Source organism: Aedes albopictus, chromosome 2 (genome assembly GCF_035046485.1).
Source record: "Aedes albopictus strain Foshan chromosome 2, AalbF5, whole genome shotgun sequence".
NCBI lineage: Eukaryota > Metazoa > Arthropoda > Insecta > Diptera > Culicidae > Aedes > Aedes albopictus.
The window spans coordinates 103,579,519-103,603,090 of NC_085137.1; the positions used below are offsets into that span (position 1 = coordinate 103,579,519).

The following is a 23,572-nucleotide window of genomic DNA, read 5'->3' on the forward strand; positions in this document are numbered from 1 at the left end:
AGCGAAGAAACGCCAAAACCGCGATAGAACGAGCGAAAACACGAGGAGCCAAAGCCGTAGCCCGTCAGCGCTGTTCGGCTCGAGAAGAAAGTGAAGCGCTCATGTAGGCGGGACAAAAGAGCGTGGGCGGACTCCCTCTCCGACGAAGGCGAGAAAGCCTCAAATACCGGCGACATTCGTCTCCTCTAAGATGTCTCACGTCGCCTTAATGGGACTTAGAATCCTTCGATGCCCGTGAAACACACATTTGTACAGCTATTGACCGACCTGGCTGACCAACAGAAACGCTGGTTCGAGCACTTTGGAAACCTTTTTCCAAACACCTCAGCATGATCCGCCAAGGGTTCGACGCATTACCCATGTCAACACCGTAACTCCATCATTGCAGGAGGTAGAAACAGTCATCGGTAGCATGGCATGGAACAGGGCCCCGGGAGGCAATCGCATATCAGCCGAGATGCTCCAAACTAACCCCGTAGTATCTGCACAACTGCTGCATCAATTATTCTGCAACATATGGGAAACCGCGACATTTCCGGTCGACTAGATGCAAGGCGTCTGAGTAAAGGTTCCCAAAAGGTTGACCAAACTGTATGCGATAATTGGTGGGGCATCATGTTACTGTATATCGCTCTCAAAGTCCTCTGCAAAGTGATCCTAAACCGGATACAGAAGCAGATTGACGCAACTCTCCGACGGCAGCAAGCAGGATTCCGTGCCGGACGATCCTGTGTGGGCCATATTGTCACGCTCCGTATTATTCTGGAGCAAATAAATGAATTCCAAGAGTCTCTCTACATGGTGTTCATTGATTACGAAGAAGCTTTCGACCATATCAATCACGGAAACATTTGGGATGCCCACAGGCGCAAGGGTGTTCCTGACAAAATCATTGAAGTACAGTACAGAGCATTTTCGTGCAGAGTACTGCACAACGGTGCACAGTGGGACCATTCTGAAAAAAGACGATCAAAACCTCTAAGAGCCATTAGTTGACATTTTAGCATATATGTGTCTTTGGAAGATATGTTCAGAAAAATCTTCTCTATTTTTGTGCATATTCAATGTATGGTAAAACTGTAAGGTGAACCCGAGCAAAAAATTATTTTTTCAAAATATTTTTTTAGAGGGTAGTTGTCTTCAACAAAGTTGTAGAACAAGTAATTTCACGAAACTTTGCTGAAGACACCATATAGCTTGGACTTCATTTTTGGGGAGAAAATATGACATTTTTAAAACACAAGCTCAAAATCAGTTTTTTGAACTTTTCCATGATTATATCGTAAAATTTTAACGTGTTATGTTCTACAAGTTTGTAGGTACTACTAAAATACACAATCTTGCCGAAGACACCAATTCTGTAAAATTGAAAACTGATCCAGTAAACCAATATTTTTGAAAACTTTACACTATTTTCACTATTGAATATTTTTGGTATAGGCACTTTTTGGCAGCCGTGCTGTCAAAATTTCAATGCTTCATTATGTCCAGAATAGACCAAAAGTGACTTAACAATCGGGTCTGATAAGGCACTTTGATTTCTGATACTATTTTAATAGTCATTTTTCAATGAAAATATTCGTAAATTTCATACAAATCATTCAACACAATCTGAAAACTCTCGAAAACTTTTCGACATTATTACTAGTCAATCCAAATAGTATTCTTGTTGAAATAGTCTACATTTCTTACACTGTGGTTGACTTTACATTCAATACACGACAAAAATATCGCTTATTAAATTTTTAGATGAATTTTTAACACCAATTAAAAACCATGTTTTTCATCATTTTTTTATTGCAATTCTCTTTGTTTATGTTAAAATACGTACATTATTCATTCAACTAAAATAATGGTAACATTTTTTTTCCTTTGCTATGTTAACATTACAAAATAAAAAGGCGAAAACATAATGAACGCCTCTAAAAGTTGTGTGTTAAAAATTAAAAATAAAATAAAACGATTGAAACATTGTTAATTTAGATTGAAATAGCCTGTATCTGTCAGAGATATTCTAGGTTGTAAATCTTTCGTCATGATGAAAATTCTTTATATTCTATTGAAATTGGTTATGCTGTTTGATACTGTTTAATTTTTTCCAGTTTTCAAGAACTGCGTCCGTTAGGTCGATTCCTGTCCTTGATGTTCAAAATTCCTTCGTCGTAGACATGTTACCTTGGTTCATCCCTTGACAAATCCGCATCAAGATCACGGCTCGATTATGGATACTTTTCCAGAGGAGCCATTAGTTTTAAGTTTATATTATAACGGTTTTTTGAAAGATAAAGAGATTTTGAGCCTTTTTGAGAAAGATTTCGTAGTTGAGGAAATCACTCAAAGGGGCTTTTCCCTCTTTAAAAAATTTTACCTAAAAATTAATAACACTAACAATTCAAATAGCCTGCATTTATTTAACTTGTTTTTCTTATTTAGAATTACAGTCATTGCACAATTATGGGTCACTCTGTCACAATTATTAGTCATACAGTTCATCATGCAATTCAAATGGAATTGACCCATAATTGTGCGTGACCCATGATTGTGCTATGACTGTACTACTCGGATGAACTAAAAATAATATCGAAAAGTTGTATGAGATTCGTGAATTTTTTTTTTTTTGAAAATGGCTATTAAAATAGCATCAGATATCAAAGTGCCTTATCAGACCCGATTGTTAAGTTAATTTTGGTCTATTCTGGACATAATGAAGCATTGAAATTTTGACAACACGGCTGCCAAAAAGTGCCTATTCAAAAAATATTCAATAGTGAAAATAGTGAAAAAATTTCAAAAAAAATGGTTTACTGGAGCAATTATCAATTTTACAGAGTTAGTGTCTTCGGCAAGATTGTGTATTTCAGTAGTATTTACAAACTTGTAGAACATGTCACGTTCAAATTTTACGATATAATCATGGAAAAGTACAAAAAACTGATTTTGAGCTTGTGTTTTAAAAATGTCATATTTTCTCCCCAAAAATGAAGTCCAAGCTATATTGTATCTTCAGCAAAGTTACTTGAAATTACTTGTTCTACAACTTTGCTGAAGACATCCACCCTCTAAAAAAATATTTTGAAAAAATATTTTTTTGCTCGGGTTCACCTTACAGTTTTACCATACAGTGAATATGCACAAAAATAGAGAAGATTTTTCTGAACATATCCTCCAAAGACACCTATATGCTAAAATGTCATCTAATGGCTCTTAGAGGTTTTGATCGTCTTTTTTCAGAATGGTCCCACTGTGCGGTGTTTTGTCCGATCCCATCCGGGTCGTTGCTAGAGTGAGGCAAGGATGTATACTATCACCGCTACTGTTCCTGATAGTAATCGAAGAGATCTTGGTTGGTGCGATTGACCGTGAACCAAATCGTGGATTGCTGTGGCAGCCCATTACCATGGAGCACCTAAATGACTTCGAACTGGTTGATGACGTTGCTCTCCTAGCCCAACGGCACTCTGATATGCAGAGCAAGCTCGATGATCCTGCCAATCGCTCCTCAGCGGCAGGTCTTACCATCAACGTCAACAAGACCAAATCGTTCGATGTAAACACGGTCAACCCTTCCAGCTTTACGGTAGTTGGACAAGCAGTGGAGAATGTTGAAAGCTTCCAATATCTTGGTAGCCAATGGCGGCCGATGGCGGCACCAAGATCGACATAGGTGCACGGATCAAGAAGACGAGGGCTGCTTTTGCGAGTTTAAAAAATGTATGGAAAAACAACCAGATCAGTCGACGCACCAAAATCCGAATTTTTAACTCGAACGTGAAATCTGTGCTGCTATATGCCAGTGATACCTGGTGTGTATCATCGGAGAACACGCAACGGCAGCAGGTCTTCATCAGTAGATGCCTGCGGTATATAATTCGTGCATGGTGGCCTCACAATTGGATCTCCAACGTGGAACTCCATCGTCGATGTCATCAAATGCCGATAGCGACAGAAATTCGGGAGCGACAGTGGAGGTGGGTCGGCTACACTCTACGCAGGGGCGTAAACGAAATCTGCAGGCAAGCGTTAGATTGAAACCCAGTAGGACATCGTCTACTGGGGTCTCCAGTTAGCCTAGTGGTTAAGGCTATGGATCGCCAATCCGGAGCAGAGTTGCACTCTGTCACTGTCAATGCTAAGGAAATCGCTGATTTTGATAGGCCGACTACGATCCAAGTCAGCGTGCGTTCTATTTAGTCACCGTCACTTTCCTTGTTCCATCAGAACTGGACTGACTGTGATGGTGTGTATATATCACTGATAGGGCATCTTTAAAATTCGTTTAAAATCCAATTGAAGATTTACTAAGATGGTATTTCAATACAGGGTGCGGCAGGAAAAAATGCGAAAAGTTCAAGGCACTATTACACGCTAAATATGGGATATATATGACTATTTTTTCATGACAGTGTATCAGTCAATGTCTATATTCTAGCACTGAAAAATGAAATGAACACATTTGATGTTTAACATGTGATAATGTAGGCCTAATTAGCGGATATCAATAAACTGCGCGCCCAATGGTCATTAAACAAAATGACTATAACAGTAACAAAATTAGCTCAAATTCGATGAACAACCAGACCACACTGATCCAGAGCCATGTAGTTTCACATAGCAGATGAAATAAGTACATATATTTGATGATATTGTAGAGAAAATCAAAATTTTTGTTTTATCAGATGCGAAATTTAGCGACCTGTGCGATTTTCTGCGATTTGAAAATTCTGGTTGTCTTCATCTTCAGGCACCGCCCTGTAAAGGTTAGTGACCAAAATGGGAAATTTTTTAATTAACTTTTCAGAAAACTAGCCTATTATAGATCATGGAACGTTGAAACATAGATTGTTTAATGTCAAATGGACGAAAATGAGGTTTGAAGTTGAAAAACACTTTCGCATTTTTTCCTGCCGCATACTGTATGTGGTACAAAATAACAAGTTTTGCGTGTTGGTCACAATGAAGTTTTACTTTTGGCAAAAGCCACTAAAATATCACATCAGTTGCAATGGTTATGATCTAGAGTGCGGGTCAATATCAGGTCGTTGCCTGTAATTCTCGGATACTTTTTCAAAACGACTTATAATACACGCAAATCCTATGTTGATACGTCGTTTTGAAAAAGTGTACGAGAATTGTCGTTTTGATATTGAATGGCCTGGAGTGATAGTGCAATGGTGCAATATTAGTAGTCCCCTGTCGAGACTGATATTGCGCAACTCTGATCCGGAGACGACGGGTTCGATTCCCGTACCAGTCGGGAAATTTTTTTCGACTTCCTGGGAATAGTGTGTCATTGTACTTGCCTCACAATATACAAATTCATACTATGGCAGGCAAAGAAAACTCCTCAATTAATAACTGTGGAAGAACTCAAAGAACACTAAGTTGAAGCGTGGCAGGCCAAGTTCCAGTGGGGACATAGAGCCATAAAGAAGAAGAAGAAGAAAAAGGACATCGCACCTAGCATCGCACCAGTGGCAGACCCAGAGTCACATGGTGGCGCAGCCTCAACATCGAAATAAACCAAGTCCACAGAAATTTGATCTGGCCACAAATCAAGGCGATGGCGGGCAATCACTCAGGATGGGGATCTTTCAATTTGGCCCTCAGCACCAGCGTGGGTACTCAGGACTGAAAGCAAGTAAGTTACCAAAGAAACCAGTACTAGTAGTCTTCGTGCATTATTTTTCTGACCCATCCTGTAGGTATATCGTACTCCAAACCATCGCCATCATCAAGGGAGCGAGAAAAAATCGCAGTTTGACATTAACTTGTCTTCACGTCGCCGTCATCAATCGGCTCAGACGGATACAAACGAACTCGCTGAATAGCAGTGTATATGTAGAATGAAAGGGTAAAAAGACAACAATTTGTATAGATACATAAATGAGCGGTTCTCGTTCTCCGTTTTGTGTCGTCAACGTGAGCAATCTAATCTGAGCTATTTTTTTTTTCATTCGAAAGGTCAAGTTATTCCGTTCAGTTGTAGACGGAGGCAAAACAATATGGTGGTCACCCAGGATGATCACGATGATGATGATGATGATGATGATGATGGTGAAGGTGATGACGATGCAAGAGAGCAATATTTCATCGGAGACTAACAACGTGTAGCTCTAGATTCACGCTCTGTATAAACAACATACCGCGCCGCCAGACGATCAACGCGCCGAACTCGAGCATCTCGCTGGGCAGGGCTATAAGGGGTACCGTAAGACGGAGTTAACTCTTTTACAAATTTTTCGGTAAATGTTGGTAAGAGTTCCAATGAGATTACAAAGAATTTCCGGCAAAGAATGTAATTGAAATTCTATGTAAAAGTTTTCAAAAATTTATAAAACAACTTTTAGAAAAAAACAAATAAAAGTTCTTCCAGGTAATAACAATAGTAACACGTTAGATGAATTCAAATTATCTTTGTAGCAAAACTAATATGTCATTACTGAAGTTATGAATTACCAGTATAGGCATCACCTGGAAGAAATTTTGTTTTTTGATTCAAAATACCTATGTGTATGGGCCTTATTGTTCAAAACCACATATTTTTGGTAACTAAACTGGCTCATAAATATAAACATTTTTGATAATAGGAGCATTTTTTGGTGATCACGCATTTCTAATAGATTCTATGGTATAATTTAATTCTCAACCATAACTTTTCAAAATAAATGCCGCTTTGAAAATTGAAAACTTGAGGTGTACTTCACAATTAAACATTTTTGCAAAACAAAAATTGAAACAAATTCGATACTTGATGGTAATTATGTATTGGGAATGTTGATTCGGAAAAAAATGTTGGGCACTGATGTATAGGGTGATCTTCACCTCACTGTTCTATTTTCCCCCAGCTTACGGCACCACGCTGTTGGTTTCTGCACCCATCAAACCGAACCGCATACACCTTGCACTGAGTGCTGCTGATTCTGCTTGCTACGCTACTATACATTGCTGCATTTCTACAGCAGTAGTGCAGCTATGCTCTACCTGGTGAAATCCCTTTGGGATACCGTACGGTATCGGTTTGTCTTGGGCTTGTTCTTCTTCCCCAGAGATCGAGCTTTTGCATCTCGTGGCCACGCGTGGTGTACTTTTACTACAAACCAAACCACACAGCCGAAAGGCACCCAGTTTCACTCCAGCAGAGTACCTACCTATCTTGCTCGGTGGCGATGCGATGTTGTTGGGTTGGAAAAGTAAAAGATCAAATCTTACGCTTCGTCGGATGTTATGACGGACGAGGAGGCGATTAGTTGCGGGCTGGGATTCAGAGCGATCATCATCGGTATGAAGTTCACTGAAGTCTCGTCGCCTTGGCAAAAGGTGGTTTATAATATTATGTTATTGGAACATGGGAATCCACTAGATCAATATAAATCGGTAGTCGTGATACATATTGAAAGTTGAATTATTTGAGCAGCGCTTCTAATTGTATTCAAAAAGGTCTGAGTGAAAAAGTGTTGAAAGTGTCCAAATAGATATCTTTGTCCAAGTTACCCAATTTCTTAAGCATTTTTTTTTCTTATGGAAACTTTTACGAAACATCCTACCGAAGTTTGAACAAAACAAAATAAGTCATGTCTATAGGGCTCAGGACCATGTTATTTTAAAAACAAACAAATGGAGATGCTTGGTTGATTAGCTTTGGGTTTGAACATCGAAGCCTGGATAGGGTACAGACGAAGTGCAATGTGACAATCAAAACGTGATACCTGGTAGTTGCAATAGGATATGAATTTTCTAAAAAAAACTAATTTGGTTTCTGGAATACATGAGCATTTTCACTTTACTATTACTTTAGAGCTTTTAGTAGAACTTGTTACTTCAGACTCTAGTTTAATTTAAAAACACTTCACTAATACTTTACTTTTGCAAAAGAAAATAAAAAATGAATAACTCTTTTAAAGAAAAACTAGAAAGGACGAGCAAATTCCTTTTAATTCTACTACTGTGCTTATCTTCGGACAGATAGGCCTATTTCGTCTGTGACTTACAGACTTCTTCAGTGTCAAGTGCTCGACTGCACAGTCGAGCACTTGACACTGAAGAAGTCTGTAAGTCACAGACGAAATAGGCCTATCTGTCCGAAGATAAGCACAATAGTAGAATTAAAAGGAATTTGCTCGTCCTTTCTAGTTTTTCTTTAAAAGAGTTATTCATTTTTTATTTTCTTTTGCAAAAGTAAAGTATTAGTGAAGTGTTTTTAAATTAAACTAGAGTCTGAAATGAGCATTTTGTCATTTTTCCGCAGCACCTCTGTCAGATCTGTAGGATTTCAATATGATATAATGATAACAATCCAGGAGACAATTTCAGACACTGCTTACAGATCTTTTACTAATCTCATATTAATCAAGCCAATATTGGTTATTGATCTCCATTAAATAAAGTGGTGCGTTTTAAAGAACCGCTTCTGATTCAAATGCAGAAGGTCCTGAGTTCAATCCCTGGCTTTTTGCTTCTGCTTGACGTTTGCTCACTACCGCCATCTACTCAGTGGATTTGCGAAACACAGCGTAATTAGCATTGGGCGGTTATACTTTTATGACGATGATTTTAATCGCACGCCCAAATGATACGTCTATTTGTCTGTGGTTAATCTATCATATAACGCCTATAAGTTGTGCAACCAAGCGAACTGTGCCGCTTCACAGTTATCGCCTCGCAATCTATCACTTAACTCCTGGCATCCATGGACCAATGCATGAGCCCTGTGCCAAACATAAAACATTTTCCTCCAACATACCGACGTTCGCATGAGCTTGTGTAGGTGCAGAGGACTCAACGGCCTGTTGGCAACAAGCGATTGCAATCATCACTTCCCGAGCCTTCCCCACATTGACCTGCAACCTGACGCAGCAGGCTGCATTGTCGCCTGAACTACAAGACCAGCAACGCTCACACACTGAAGATGCCTGTTGGTCCCAAGCAGTTGGAGTTGCAACTATGGGCGGTCAATCAAGCTTCCAAGTTTTTAAAGAAGGACTTTAAATTATTGTTAAAGTTTTCAAAACTATTTTTTTATGGAGGCATGTCTTATGATGTGTTTTACGAAAATGGGTAACATTTTTTTCCTGTATTGGGGACATGGTACCACTGCACAATGGTCCCAGGTCCGAATCTAGCTAGACAAAATTATTTACGGCGAAACTATTGATTTTAGCTATATGGTGTCTTTGGGAAAGTTTTTCCAAAATTTGTGTCCTATTTAGTCAATAAATTGAAATTAGGGTGGTCCAAATGGTTTAAAAGATTTGTATATCAACTTTTGGAGCAACTTTGCCGAAGAAACCAACCTCCTAACTATTACGGTTGACGAGTTATGATTTTTTGAAGCTTGGATGTTAGGGTGGACCTTAAAAAAATCAGTTTTTTGCTTATAACTTTTCATAGGGACATTTCTCGCAAAAACGTTGTTGCGAGCACTTTTAGATCTTTTGATTTTACACTTTTTCTCCGAAGAGAGCAATGTTATATCTCTTGAAATAAGAAAGTTATGCAAGATTTTCTCTTAAAAAATCGCTTTTCTTACATGTAAATATTTCAGAATGGCGCAAACCGATTTTCAATCTTTTAAATCCATTCAAAAGATCTCACTTTCATTGTTCGATGGTGAAAAAATAAAAGAAGTGCTTTTCGTTTAAAGCGCTTAATTAATTTTTGAAAATATGTCATTTTTCATCAAAAAAAAACCATAACTTCAAGAATATACAAAATACAGGTATGATGTCTTCGGCAAAAAGGTGCGCAATTGAATGCTTTAAAATTGTCTAGAACTAAGTTTTTTTGAAGAATCAACACATAAAAACATAATTTAAAAAAATTGGATTTTTAACTAAAAAATAAACACTATCAACGTTTCAAAGAACCTTCTGTCAATGCTACCCTAATGAAAGGTTCCATACTTGTCTCTGTATGTTGAATTTCTAAAAACAGTCAACTTCAACAATGTACGAATTACGGGTATGATGTCTTCGGCAAAAACGTGCGCAATTGAATGCTTTAAAAATATCTAGAACAAAGTTTTTTTTTTAAACCAACACATAAAAATATATTTGAGAAAACAATGTTTGAGTGACAATGTAACCCGATTAGAAAAGGAATGCTGATCAAAGTAGCCTAGATCAAAGTAGCCTAGTTCAAAGAAGCCTAGTCAGCAGAGCATGATTTTCTGCATGCATGCTGTTGAATTTTGGTTAGTGCGTTATCGTTCCACAGAAAAAAGCAAGATGTCAGTTGGTAAGTTACAGAATTTCTCAACTTTTGAAGTAGATTCCCTAACTAAATTTTCCACCAGGTCTTAAAGTCGCCTTCCATGAATTGGCTGAACAATTCATTACCGATAGTTCTACAACATCTTTGTGTCAGTTCGTTATTGACAAGTTCCAGGGCAAAACAATTGATACTGCAGAACTTCAAAAGAAAATTAGCTTTTTCGCACTCAAATTCACAACAGCATGGAAAAAGAGCAACCGGAAAAGAGTCCATTTCTTTGAGCGCAACAAAATTTGGTTGAGTGGGTTTGAAACTTTCAAAGAACTTCCGATGTCGAACACCAAGAGAGGGCGTCCGCGTAAATCATTTGAAACCTCAAGCACAAAATCGAAGCAGCGAAAAGTTCATGATATCAGCGTCGAAGTTCCGTATCAGGAGTTGATGTTTGCAGCGGCAACAAGAGCCACAAGTTCCGGACATAAAGATGCGGCAAAGATCATCAAAAATATTTCTGAATTTCCAGAAACCGCCACTAGCTTGAAGCAATCTATGAAGTCTAGTGATGCCGGAGTGGAGCAGTATTCACCGACTGAAGCTTTGGCATTCATTTGTAAGAACGGATTTTCCAAGAGTCAATACAATGACATTCGTGTATCGGATTTGAAGAAAGGGTGTGATTTGTATCCGTCCTACAATCGGGTTTTGGAGGAAAAGAAGCTGACGTATCCTGAAGGTAATTTCTATTTCATTAGATAGGGCCCATTCATACACTATAAAGGCATCACAAAACATCTTTTCTATTATCTAACATGATCGAAATGAATCTATGTTGCTTATGGACAGATAATTATGGGAATGCAAAAATAGTCATGAGATATTCATAATTTTCAGGTATTACGATAAAACCATCAGCAGCCGAAGTTCCCCTCCAATCCCTAGTTGACCACACAAACAAACGCTTAATAGAAAGCCATAGAAGTATTCTTGCTGGTTCGGCTTGTAATACGTTTGAGATTAACTATAAGTGGGGCTGCGATGGCAGTAGCAATCACTCTCGCTATAAGCAAAACTTTGTTGAAACAGATGAAGACGGTGAATTACGAGAGTACAATGATTCACACATATTTTCGATGGCTCTTGTTCCTCTCCAATTAATTGGAAGAATCTCAGAGCACGAACGAGATATTTTTTTGGAAAAATGATCTACCTTCTTCCGTTTCGTTGTGCAGACCGATCAAGCTAATTTTTTTGAAGGAATCTGCTCAGCTAACGCGAAATGAAGTTGAGAAAGTGCGAGATCAAATAAAAAATCTGAGGCCAACTGAAATTCTTCAAGACGGTCGGACAATTACTGTATATTCTTCGTTAATTCTAAGTATGATGGATACTAAGGTAGTAAACGACCTCACAGAAACAAACTCGCAATCCTGCTCATTTTGTGGGAAAAGCGGAAAGAATCTGAATGACGCAACCAACGATCTGAACGAGACCAACGCTGAAAAGTTCTCTCGTGGATTCTCCCCTCTCCATTGCTATATTCGGACAATGGAACTGTTTCTTAAGGTAGCATATCGACTAAAAATGGAAAAACCGACATGGCGCGTAGCGAAGTCTAACGAAGCTGTCCGTCAACGAGAAGCCACCATTCGAGCCGAAATAAAACGAAGACTAGGGCTCAGAATTAGCGAACCGTTACCGAGCGGTGGCAACAGCAATGATGGTAATACCTCACGAACGTTCTTCAAAGAATGGCGTACAATCTGCGAAATTACGGGGTTGAATGAAGATCTACTGGAGAGAATGTACATCATTCTAGTTATTATCAACTGTAAGAGTGATATCAACGTGGAAGTATTCCAAAACTTCTTGGAAACGACTAGGAAACTTTATATCAGGTAAGATGTAGTTTGACATATAATAATAATAAAACTAATAATAATGGAATTGGATAATAATAATAATTTATTCTACCCTATATGGTTGGTATCCGCTGTCTCCAACTCTCCACAAAATTTTGGTCCACGGCGGTGCCATCGCGAAGCACAGTACTGTTCCTGTTGGAATGTTGAGCGAGGAAGCACTGGAGACCCGGAACAAGTCTATCAGAAAGTTCCGATAATTCCACTCCAGGAAATTCAGCAGAACGGCAAACATCGAAGACGTCTTCCAACGTTTGCTTCTAACATCAGATCCAGTGATTTCCTTGATGAATAGGGAAAGCAGCGATTCTCCTTTAAACTCTCTTCCAGCCAAAGCTCAAGAACTTGTTATTTTGAATTGAATTGAAAAGATATGTAGTTTTAATTTTTATTTGTTCTAAGCTAAATAAACCAAAATATTAAGTATATACATACTAATCGATTGTTTTTAGAAATCCAACATAGAGAGAAAAGTATGGAACCTTTCATTAGGGTAGCATTGACAGAAGGTTCTTTGAAACGTTGATAGTGTTTATTTTTTAGTTAAAAATCCAATTTTTTTAAAATATGTTTTTATGTGTTGATTCTTCAAAAAAAACTTAGTTCTAGACAATTTTAAAGCATTCAATTGCGCACCTTTTTGCCGAAGACATCATACCTGTATTTTGTATATTCTTGAAGTTATGGCCATTTTTTGATGAAAAATGACATATTTTCAAAAATTAATTAAGCGCTTTAAACGAAAAACACTTCTTTTATTTTTTCACCATCGAACAATGAAAGTGAGATCTTTTGAATGGATTTAAAAGATTGAAAATCGGTTTGCGCCATTCTGAAATATTTACATGTAAGAAAAGCGATTTTTTAAGAGAAAATCTTGCATAACTTTCTTATTTCAAGAGATATAACATTGCTCTCTTCGGAGAAAAAGTGTAAAATCAAAAGATCTAAAAGTGCTCGGAACAACGTTTTTGCGAGAAATGTCCCTATGAAAAGTTATAAGCAAAAAACTGATTTTTTTAAGGTCCACCCTAACATCCAAGCTTCAAAAAATCATAACTCGTCAACCGTAATAGTTAGGAGGTTGGTTTCTTCGGCAAAGTTGCTCCAAATTAATTGTTCTAAAACTTTGTAGAACATTGTATAGGTGTATTTGGAAAAACAAAAAAGTTGATATACAAATCTTTAAAACCATTTGGACCACCCTAATTTCAATTTATTGACTAAATAGGACACAAATTTTGGAAAAACTTTCCCAAAGACACCATATAGCTAAAATCAATAGTTTCGCCGTAAATAATTTTGTCTAGCTAGATTCGGACCTGGGACCATTGTGGCACTGTAACCATTTATTTGGTCTATTGTGGTGATTTTTTTTTTCTTTTTTTTTTCTGTAGGGTAACTTATCACTGCGACCAATTCTCTGATCTTTTGTGATACACCACCCGCTTTAATCTATATAACCACACGGTGTGCCAAAAACCGTTATTAACAAATAAAATTGTCCACCCAAATGGCACCCGGCATTCGAAAGATATACTATTCTAGTATCTCCTCTGAAAATTTGAAAATCTTTCATCGGGGGAAACTAAAGTTTTTGTGATTTGAAGATTTTGAGCCATTTCCATTGAATTTTCTTATATGAGTAAATATGCGCGCACGGTGTGCCTGAAATCACTATAAACAAAAAAATACACACCATATTGACACCCGGCATTCGAAAGATATACTATTATAGCATCACCTCCGAAAATTTGAAAATATTTCATCGAGGGAAACGAAAGTTTTGACTGTTTGAAGATTTTCCTCTATTTTCATAGAATTATCTCATATAAGGGAATATTGTCATACGGTGCTCTTCATATCATAAACAAATAATAACACTGCTCGACAAAAAAAAAAATCGTGTTATGGGATGAGAAAAAAAGATCAGAGTTTTGAAACCCTAGAATTATCATAGTGAAAGAATTTTTGAAAAATATTGGAACGGGACTTCACTATTTATGACCGAAGTTTGAATTAAGAACTTGGAACATAAGGGTTTCTAGGGTTCCAGTCCATATTCTTTTTTTTCTCATCCCGTAACGCAAACTAGTGTTGAACGGTGTAATCAGTTTTACAAATTCCAAAAGTACAATATTCAAGCAACTTCTCTGAAAATTTAAAAACATTTCATTGAGAGGAATGTAAATTGCCATGGTTTAAGAATCTAAATTATATTCCATAGTTCAACTTGCTACGCGAGTACAAATAAAAATGTGGCACTCGTTGATTTAAGAGTTTTCTAAGAGTTTGGCTGCCGTTTTTTTGTTTTTAAGCACGTGATATATTGGTATCTTGCCGGTAAATTTGAAAACGGTTCATGGTGAAACGAGAGTTAAAGTGAATTCACAGCCAACGGTTTTGGTATTCCTAGTAGGCTTTGTAAATCGTTGGTATAATGTTTAAGACATTTTAGCTCTTAAAGTAAACCTAAATGCTAATCTTTTTCCTATAGCCAGCTTTATACGTCATGTTACCAACGTGTTTACCGTGAGTTTATAAGTATTTCATTTGAATGATCATCAGTAACAACGATTTTAAGCTTTGATTCCAATTTAATTTGGGATATGCATACTATCGCTTTGTCTATAAACACGTCAAAAACACCTATTGAGTTTTGTAACAGTATCGCAAAAAATGCGATAAATAATCAAAGTTCTAGATGAAGTACAAAAGATATATTCATTACGAGGAATGATTAACATGTGAAATTTAAAGAATATTCTATGAAGTTACTAACATTTTCAATATGCTTTATCATATCTTATATTTTCAAACCTCTGTAATTTGCGATTGTTTCAATGAAATGTTGTCAAAATCTCAGAGAAGTTGTTTGAATGTTGTGTCTTTGAAATAAGGTTTGTGAAACTACAGTCAGTTTTTTTTACGCGGGGGATACGTACCGCGTAAAAAAAACTCAGTTCAAAATACGAAAAACCGCGTAAAAAAGTTTCACCATTTCTCAACGAATCATGCAAAAATAAGACGATGATTTTTTTTATATGGAGTTTTCATTTACGCGGCCGCGTAAATGAAAACCGCGTAAAAAAGACCTGTTGTTTGTGATTTGAAGAGCCAATGAAACATTCTATGACAATATTGCCGTATACAGTTCTCCTATTAGACGCTGCCACCCCCTTTACGCCCACCACGTTTTCCAGGCTGTCTCCAACCAATTTAGTTCATTTTTGTATGAGATGAGTCTATAATAAGCACTAACTGCACCGAAAAAATCAGCTGGATTGGATGCAAGACAGCTGAGAAATTGCGGTGGGCGTCAAGTGGGTGGCAGCGTCTAATAGGAGTCTCGACTGCATGAGCTAATTCTATGAACATAGAGGAAAATCTTCAAACAGTCAAAACTTTCGTTTCCCTCGATGAAATATTTTCAAATTTTCGGAGGTGATTCTATAATAGTATATCTTTCGAATGCCGGGTGTCAATATGGTGTATATTTTTTTTTGTTTATAGTGATTTCAGGCACACCGTGCGCGCATATTTACTCATATAAGAAAATTCAACGGAAATGGCTCAAAATCTTCAAATCACAAAAACTTTAGTTTCCCCCGATGGAAGATTTTCAAATTTTCAGAGGAGATACTAGAATAGTATATCTTTCGAATGCCGGGTGCCATTTAGGTGGACAATTTTATTTGTTAATAACGGTTTTTGGCACACCGTGAACCACATATCAAGGCGATAGGTCACTATGAGCAGAGACCCTCAGCGCATGATCGTCGGATGTTTCCCCGCAGGCAAAAATGTGTCGTATAAAATTTATTACTTTACAAGGCTATAAGTACCATATTTCAGCAGAGGGCTGTAGGAATTCCTTACCAAAATATCTTACTCTTGTAGTAAAGAATATAACACAGTCACACAATAAATGTGCAGAGGTTTCAGATTCCTCATCACAAAATCGACAAGTATCATCTTCAACTTTTCTCATTAATTTCTTGTGATAATTGGTAAGCCAGTGTCCTGTTATTAGTCCTGTATATGTGCACAGGTCTTTTTTGGACAGAGAAAGACGCTTGTTTGTAATTGATACATGTGGAGTAATGAACTTTTTAGATAGTCGTGCACCTTGGGTTATATTCCAATTTGCATGAACCATAACCCTTTCCCAGTTCCTCAGTTCCATTTCTATGGAACATGGAGAGTTGCGATGGTGACATTTGATCCCCTTTGATCCCCATGTGTTCATGGCTTGCTTAAAGTGAAAACAACTTCGGAGCTTTCCTATTAATTTTCTTTTAAAGTTTTCTTATATTTTTGATCAATATTGCGTATTTAAAATAGTAAGATTACCTTAAACTTTTAAGAATATGCCGTATTTTGAAAATGGAGAAACTTGATCCCCCTTTTCATGGTGTTTGCTGAAATAATAATTATCTGTTACATTTTTTTATCTGTATAAGTGAGATTTTTAGCCCTAGGCTAGTTCATCTCGAGACTCACGCTTTACTTCCCTTCCGAAGGAAGAACTCACATTTTGCGAGTTTGTCGGGAGTGGGATTCGATCCCAGGTCCTCGGCGTGATGGTCAAGTGTTCTAACCATCAAACCAGGTCCGCTCCACTATCTGACACATTTTATCATTGAATATACTGGAATTCCTCGTAAATAGAGGCTTCCGAATAGAATTTTTTTTTTTTTTTGTACATATATGTGTAGTCCTCGAGAGATGAAGTCTCCCCATGTCACTGTTGGGGATTTTTTTTATTATTATTTTTGTGCAAATAAATAATCAAGACAGTCGAAAATCGACAACATCTGGAAAATTTCCAGAAAATAGGTCATTACTTAGGAACAAAAAAAACACATCTTGATAATTTCACAGAATGTAGCTTATGCAGATCCCTTCCAAAAATATTTTTTTGAGAATTTTTGCCGACTTTTTCAACCGATTTTCCTAAACAGTGGAAAACAATTTTCAATTTGTATTTTTTTGGATTGCTGAGAAAATTTGCTCACGATTCCACAAAAAAAAACATTGTGTCTACGATGCTTCGTTCTTGAGAAAACGTCTCAAATAGCACTTCTGGACCATTTCCACAAAATTGGGTATAACTCAGGAACGGAGAAAAAACACATCTTGAAAATTTCACAGAATATAGCTTATGTAATTTACTTCCAAAAATATTTTTTTGAAATTTTTTTCGGTCTTCGTAAATAGTTTTTCCGATCCATCCATCCGATTTTTCTCAACAGAGGAAAATTCTTGTGGAATACAATTTTCATTTTGTATATTTTTTCAATAGGTGGTGTCTTTGGAAAATGTTTGTTTCCCACTAAAGTTTTCCGGAACATTAGGCGACCCTGATTTTTTTTAATTTAGTTTTTGTTCATATACATATGACCTCTACCTGTGAAAAAAAAACATAAAACTCTGAGAACCTTCGTACCAATTTGAATGATAATTTAAAAAAAAAATCTCCTTTACTACGCTGCATGAAAATGAATATTTTTACAACCGCCTTATTTGGATCAATATGTTTGATCGTCTCGGGGTCTCCCGTTAGCCTAGTTGTTAAGGCTATGGGCCGCCAATCCGGAGATGGCGAGTTCGATTCCCGTCCCAATGGGGATGTAGAGCCATACAGAAGAAGAAGTATGATAGTATTTTATTTAAACTATGTGCTGTGAAATTTCGACACGACATGGTTCAATTTTCACAAAGTCATTTAGATTTTTCGGAATCGACTAAACAGAGGTTCCCTAAATTTTCAAAAATGTCGCGGTGCACCAACAACTTTTATTAAAAAAAAACTCGGTTCAATCTTGTACCGACTTTTTGAACCCTCTAAGCAGAATACCCTCTTTCAATACACTCATTCAAACTCAGTTCAAATTTTCAAACAAAATCGTAAAAAGGCTTCCGTGGAATGTTTTCCTAATTAAAAAAATAGGATCCTCAAATGCTATTTACTGAAAAATAGCTTAAGGACTCACTGAACATTACCAAAATTTGAAATTTTTGAAGGACTGCGTTGCAAAACTGTTATTTTTTTTAAAACAAAGTATGTAGTTTACTAATGTTAGCGACAATAGATTTAAAAATGGAATGTTTAGAACCTGTTAGAATGACTGTCAGTGATGGTGAGGGGTCATTTTTTTCGTAGTTGTGCAAGAAGGACACAACTCTAAAAAGGGGATTTTCTGAATTATGCACGGAGTCATATGAATTGATGCTGTTACGTGAGAATGGTCTTGCGAACCCCTGAGCCAAACCGTCGGACATCGTTTTGTGTTGTCAATATTCGGTGTTTTTTGCTCCGCTTTGTATTTGCAGAACGCTTGTAGTAATCAAACATTGCGAACTAGCAACAACACTGGTGCAAAGAACCAATTTTGTTCTTTAACAAAAAAAACACCGAAGATGTATGTTAATACTAATTATTTTAATAGACACTACACCGTCTTCAGCCAGAGGCTGCACAGACTGAACATTACATACACGAGACAACGGACAACACACATAACACCCAGTGGCCCAATGGAGAATTTTCCGTTTGACGAAAAGTTTTCCCCGACTAGAGCGGGAATCGAACCCGCACTCCGAGGCTTACGAATCGCCTAGACGACTGACGCCGCTAACCGCACGGCCACGAAGCCCACATTGTTATTGTTATGTTAATTGTGACGTGAATAAATTTTAGCTTTCCAAGTAACATTTTCAGAATCTCAACAAAAGTCATTCGAAATTTAAATATTATGCAAAAATCTTAAAGTTTCATGAGGATATCAGAAATTCTGAAAAACATTCGAAAACTTTGGAAGAGGAAAACCCTCTATGAGTGACTTTCTTTCAAAGCCTCTTTTTAAAAGGCATAGTAAACAAAAAGACAGCGAGGTGACACTAGTTTCATTATGCAAAACAAAAACATTAAAAATAAAACAAAATAAAGACGTTATGTGCCTTCTTGAGAAAAACTTCAAACAAAGATCGCTCAAACGGGCTCTTTCAAAATTTTAAGTTGAAATAAATAATGATAATAATAATAATAAATTAATTATTAAATAAACAACAAAAAAAAAAATAGCTTTCAAAAAATAGAAGTTGGTTAGTGGCGCACAGTTTGGGACTAGGTTTGGGAAGTACTGAACTATAAGATATCTGAAGAACTGAAAGCAAACAACCAGCTGTTGAAAAATAACCACAATGCACGATCGAAATCACTTTTAGCTAAAACATAGCCGCTCGTCCAGATATGTTTCTAAAAAAAATGTGCTAGAAGAAAACTGTTTTTGATTCTGGAGAACAAATCTCTCCAGAGATCAAGTCAGTTCAGTCTCCCCTGCAACTCAAATAATTGAAAGATTTCTGACTATTTTGATTTTTAAGTGTATCTTGATACATTAATCAGTCATCTATTCACCGATTAAGGATGTTATTTTTTTTAACTATAAATGGTCGAGTTTTCTGGTTTTGAATAAAGGCCTTGGTTAACAAAATTTGTATTCAAACCAGTGGAGACGCATGGTTGTTGATTGCTTCAAGAGTTTTGAACGAAGCAGTGTGTAGGGGAACAAAGTCCAAAATACCAAGGTAAACTGATCGAGCTCTTAAAATCATGCCTGAATGTGCTTTGATCATTAAGTGAATGGTGACAAGATATGTTTGCATAGAATATCCTTCTTGGAACCAGGCAGGCAAACCCACGGAAAATCTTTTGCTTTCTCGGTGAAAATTGACAACTTCCTGTATTTCTTGCTTGCAATTAAAGTTTCCTGGTGATTTTATTATTGGTTTTATGTGTTTCCAAGGAGATTTAAAAACACATGGAAGCGCATGATTGTTGAAGCCTACGCTATCAATGTTAGGGGACATTCAAATATGACTACCATCGTCATTAGTTTTTTGAATATTTCTGCTGAAGTATTAGTATTGTTTAGTTGCTGTTATCACTTTGAATATTTATTACTGAAAACGACACAAGAGTAAAAAAATACCTTACGCCGCCTTGCCCTATGGCGTTAAGTGTCCAAAATAGTACTTCCTGCCCAAATTGTCCCATACCGTAGCTCCGTTATACATATTTGAATGTTAAAGTCCATTAACCATGCGTCTCCATCAATATTATTCTGAATGCAGGTCCACCATATTTCATCAGCAGCATAATTGCGATGTTCTTGAACAAGAAAAACTTCTACTTTTCTAAAGGTCACAATCCCACCGCACACTTCCTTCAAATGTCAGAACAAACAACTCTTGCTTGCCATTCAAACTGATCACCGAGCTACACAATCTCAATTTCCACTTGTTCGAGGTGGCAACTCTGGCTAATGCAGCCGCCGTGCAAAAGCATTCACCGTTCACTGCTCTCGCGACTTCGAAGAAACCAAGAAACCGCAACGTGCACACATAGGTATTCGTCCGCCGCCGCGCCGTCCCAGCAGAATGCAACAGACATCTCTGACTCCCATGGTACAAGACCTAAATGCTAAACGTGCGCTTACGAGAGCCCAACTCCGGGAAGAGGGAAAAAAGTGAGAGGTTCCATTCGGATCCCCCCGGGCCAGGAAGTAGAATGCGCTCACTTCTTACCTTTCTGTATCGGTCCGAGATTCCGCTATACTCGTGCAATTAATCCACTTTCATGCTACGACATCAATATTGGAGGAAACTTTTCACCTTTCGCGCTGCTGGTTCACACTCACTCTATTGTGGTGCGTAACCAAAAAACAAAACTGCAATGACCGATGTGACTTCGCACCGCACACACGAGTACCAATGACCACCGTGTAGATTAACACAGAAACAAATGAAAAACAAATTGTGGCGATAATAAAAAAAATGAAAATATCGAAAGACACTACCGCACAGCACAACCCCGTTCAGCCATGCACCACACACGAGTTTGACGCAGAGGACAGCCAGACGTGCCTCTACGAAAACAACCAGCCAGCAGCTTCTCGCTCTTCTGCTATGGTGTTTCCTGAATCACCTGGCTTGGCATTTAGATTGCGGTGAATGCTTTTTGCTTCGAACAGGTATGGGTGCAGGTATAGGTATTGCGAGCTCACTCTGGCCGCTGGGATTCTGTGGAATCGTCAATGGGTATTGCTAGTATTGGTAGAGGATAGTGGTTCATTCAAAGCGCTTGACAAGGTGAATGAATGGAAGCCGATATGTTGCGAGGGATAGGAAACAGTAACTGTAGACGGGGGATTTTATGCATCCATGCTTGGAGGGTGGTTTGCGTAGTGGGTAGAATTCTCTGCAATTTAAAATGACAGTTTATGGAAACGAGTTTTGTATTATTTGGACAGTTTTTTTTTTCAAGTTTTGATCATTTTACTTGTATGAATGAATACAGTATGCAGCACGAAAAAATGCGAATGTATGTTTCAACTTCACATAACATTTTCGTCTATATGAAGTTAACCAATCTATGTTTTAACGTTCCATGATCTCTAACAGGCTAATTTTCTGGAAAGATATTTGCCTTTTTTTTTTCATTTCGGTCATTAACTTTTACAAGACAGCGCCTGAAGCTGAAGACAATCAGTATTTTAAATTAACACATAAGTGAACGGGTCGCAAATTTTCACATTTGATAAAATAAATAATCTTTTTTTCTCCATAATATCATCAAATGAGTGGATTAGTATGGCTTGAATTTTCATCGAATTATAGATTAAAATTTTAGAATATTAGCCATTTTGTCTTACGATAATTGGGCGTGCAATTTATGGATACTCACTTTTCCGGCTTACTCCTTGATCAGAGTCTGCTTCTCAGCATTGTTTTCTATGAACTACGAACATGTTTTCTGTTCTTTAACTGGGAATATTCTTCACCGACTTGGCCGTCCATATACCACGTTGGCAACTTGGAGGGGGAGGGGGTTCGATAAAAGTCCACGCTTGTTTACGGAGAGGGGAGTGGGGGTGTTTCAAATGTCCACGTCACGTGGACAATAGTATGGGACTCACTTGTATAGAAAAAATAAATCCTCGCTCCAGTCGACTTTTTAGATCCCATTTAGGTCCCATATGAACTGTACAAAATTTCAGCGCAATCAGTGAAACTATAATTTAGCGCAAGCGGTTCAAAGTTTTCATAGGATTTACTATGGGAAAAGTTGCATTTTCAAATAAAAAATCCCAGAGGTCGCCCCTTGTCTCCTTAATTCAAATCGATCAACGTTTCTTGTAGAAAAATCATTTATGAAACTTTCCTTCGAAGACCGCAAAACGATTGGATGCTTGTGGAAAAAGTTATTGATTTATTACCGATTAGTGATCCAACGAACGGCTTTTTGTTTTGTTTTATCAGCAGCACTGCTGCTGCCGTTGTAGCATGGGGTGGCGGGAGGCATCACCACCCCCAGAAACAGCAGCAGCCAAGGCAGCAGATACAGTGCTGCTAATAAAACAAAACAAAAAGCCGTTCGTTGGATCACTAATCGGTAATAAATCAATAACTTTTTCCACAAGCATCCAATCGTTTTGCGGTCTTCGAAGGAAAGTTTCATAAATGATTTTTCTACAAGAAGCGTTGATCGATTTGAATTAAGGAGACAAGGGGCGACCTCTGGGAATTTTTATTTGTAAGTGCAACTTTTCCCATAGTAAATCCTATGAAAACTTTGAACCGCTTGCGCTAAATTATAGTTTCACCGATTGCGCTGAAATTTTGCACAGTCCATATGGGACCTAAAAGGAATCAAAAAAGTCAACTGGAGCGAGAATTTGATGATTGTCCCATACTAGTGGACAACATTGTTGTAACAATTAAACAATTAAACATCAAAGATACACTAACGAAACAAAGCATCTCCCGGAGCAACTTTTGGAAAAAATCCTGAGGAATTATTAAAAAAAAAGTCGGGAGGAGTTACAAGAAGAAATTCCAGAAGATAATTTTGGTGGATTTCCCGGATAAACTTTCGGTGTATACTACTAGGAACTAATCATAAGCCTAAGCTAGTATTAGCATCAAGCGAGTCGCACAAATTCGTAGGTGTTACAGTCCTAGAATGCTGTTATGAGAGTTACCTTCTTCCAGAAAAATCCGGGCAAAAAAATAATAATAAGAAAATTATGGAGTGCCACTCCTAGAAGAATACCTAGTGAATCCAATAGTACCGTAAACCGGGGTCAAATTGATCAGCGGGGTGAAATTGATCATTGGGATACTACCTTGTAATTCCATACTAGGAACACTTAAGCGTCGTAATGATCTTACATTTTTTAAGTAATCTTGTTCATAGATGTCTAGAGATGAGTGTAGCCTCTTAACTTTTTAGATAAAAGTTAGTTTTGCCTTATTTTTTTGGAATTTGCACTTAGCAATCTCACTTAGCTGAAATCATTGCTACTAAACAATTGATTGCCAATAGAACTTAGCGTGGCTTCTCTGTTTTAACATTTTTGTGGAGCCTTGGTTAGGAA

General features: G+C 37.5%; 1 protein-coding gene across 3 annotated transcripts in view; it reads right to left on the reverse strand.

The window, feature by feature from the left end:
- LOC115253476 (nuclear hormone receptor HR78) overlaps window positions 1–21,227 on the reverse strand; it is a 51,514-nt gene extending 30,287 nt beyond the window's left edge. For 2 of the 3 annotated variants that reach the window (XM_062850170.1, XM_062850167.1), the window contains exon 1: window positions 20,721–21,225. The gene's annotated coding sequence lies outside the window, so the exon portion shown is untranslated. Of the gene's footprint in view, window positions 1–20,720 lie in introns of all 3 variants that reach the window. The other variant, XM_062850169.1, reaches the window with a different exon arrangement.
- Window positions 21,228–23,572: the final 2,345 nt, after the last annotated feature.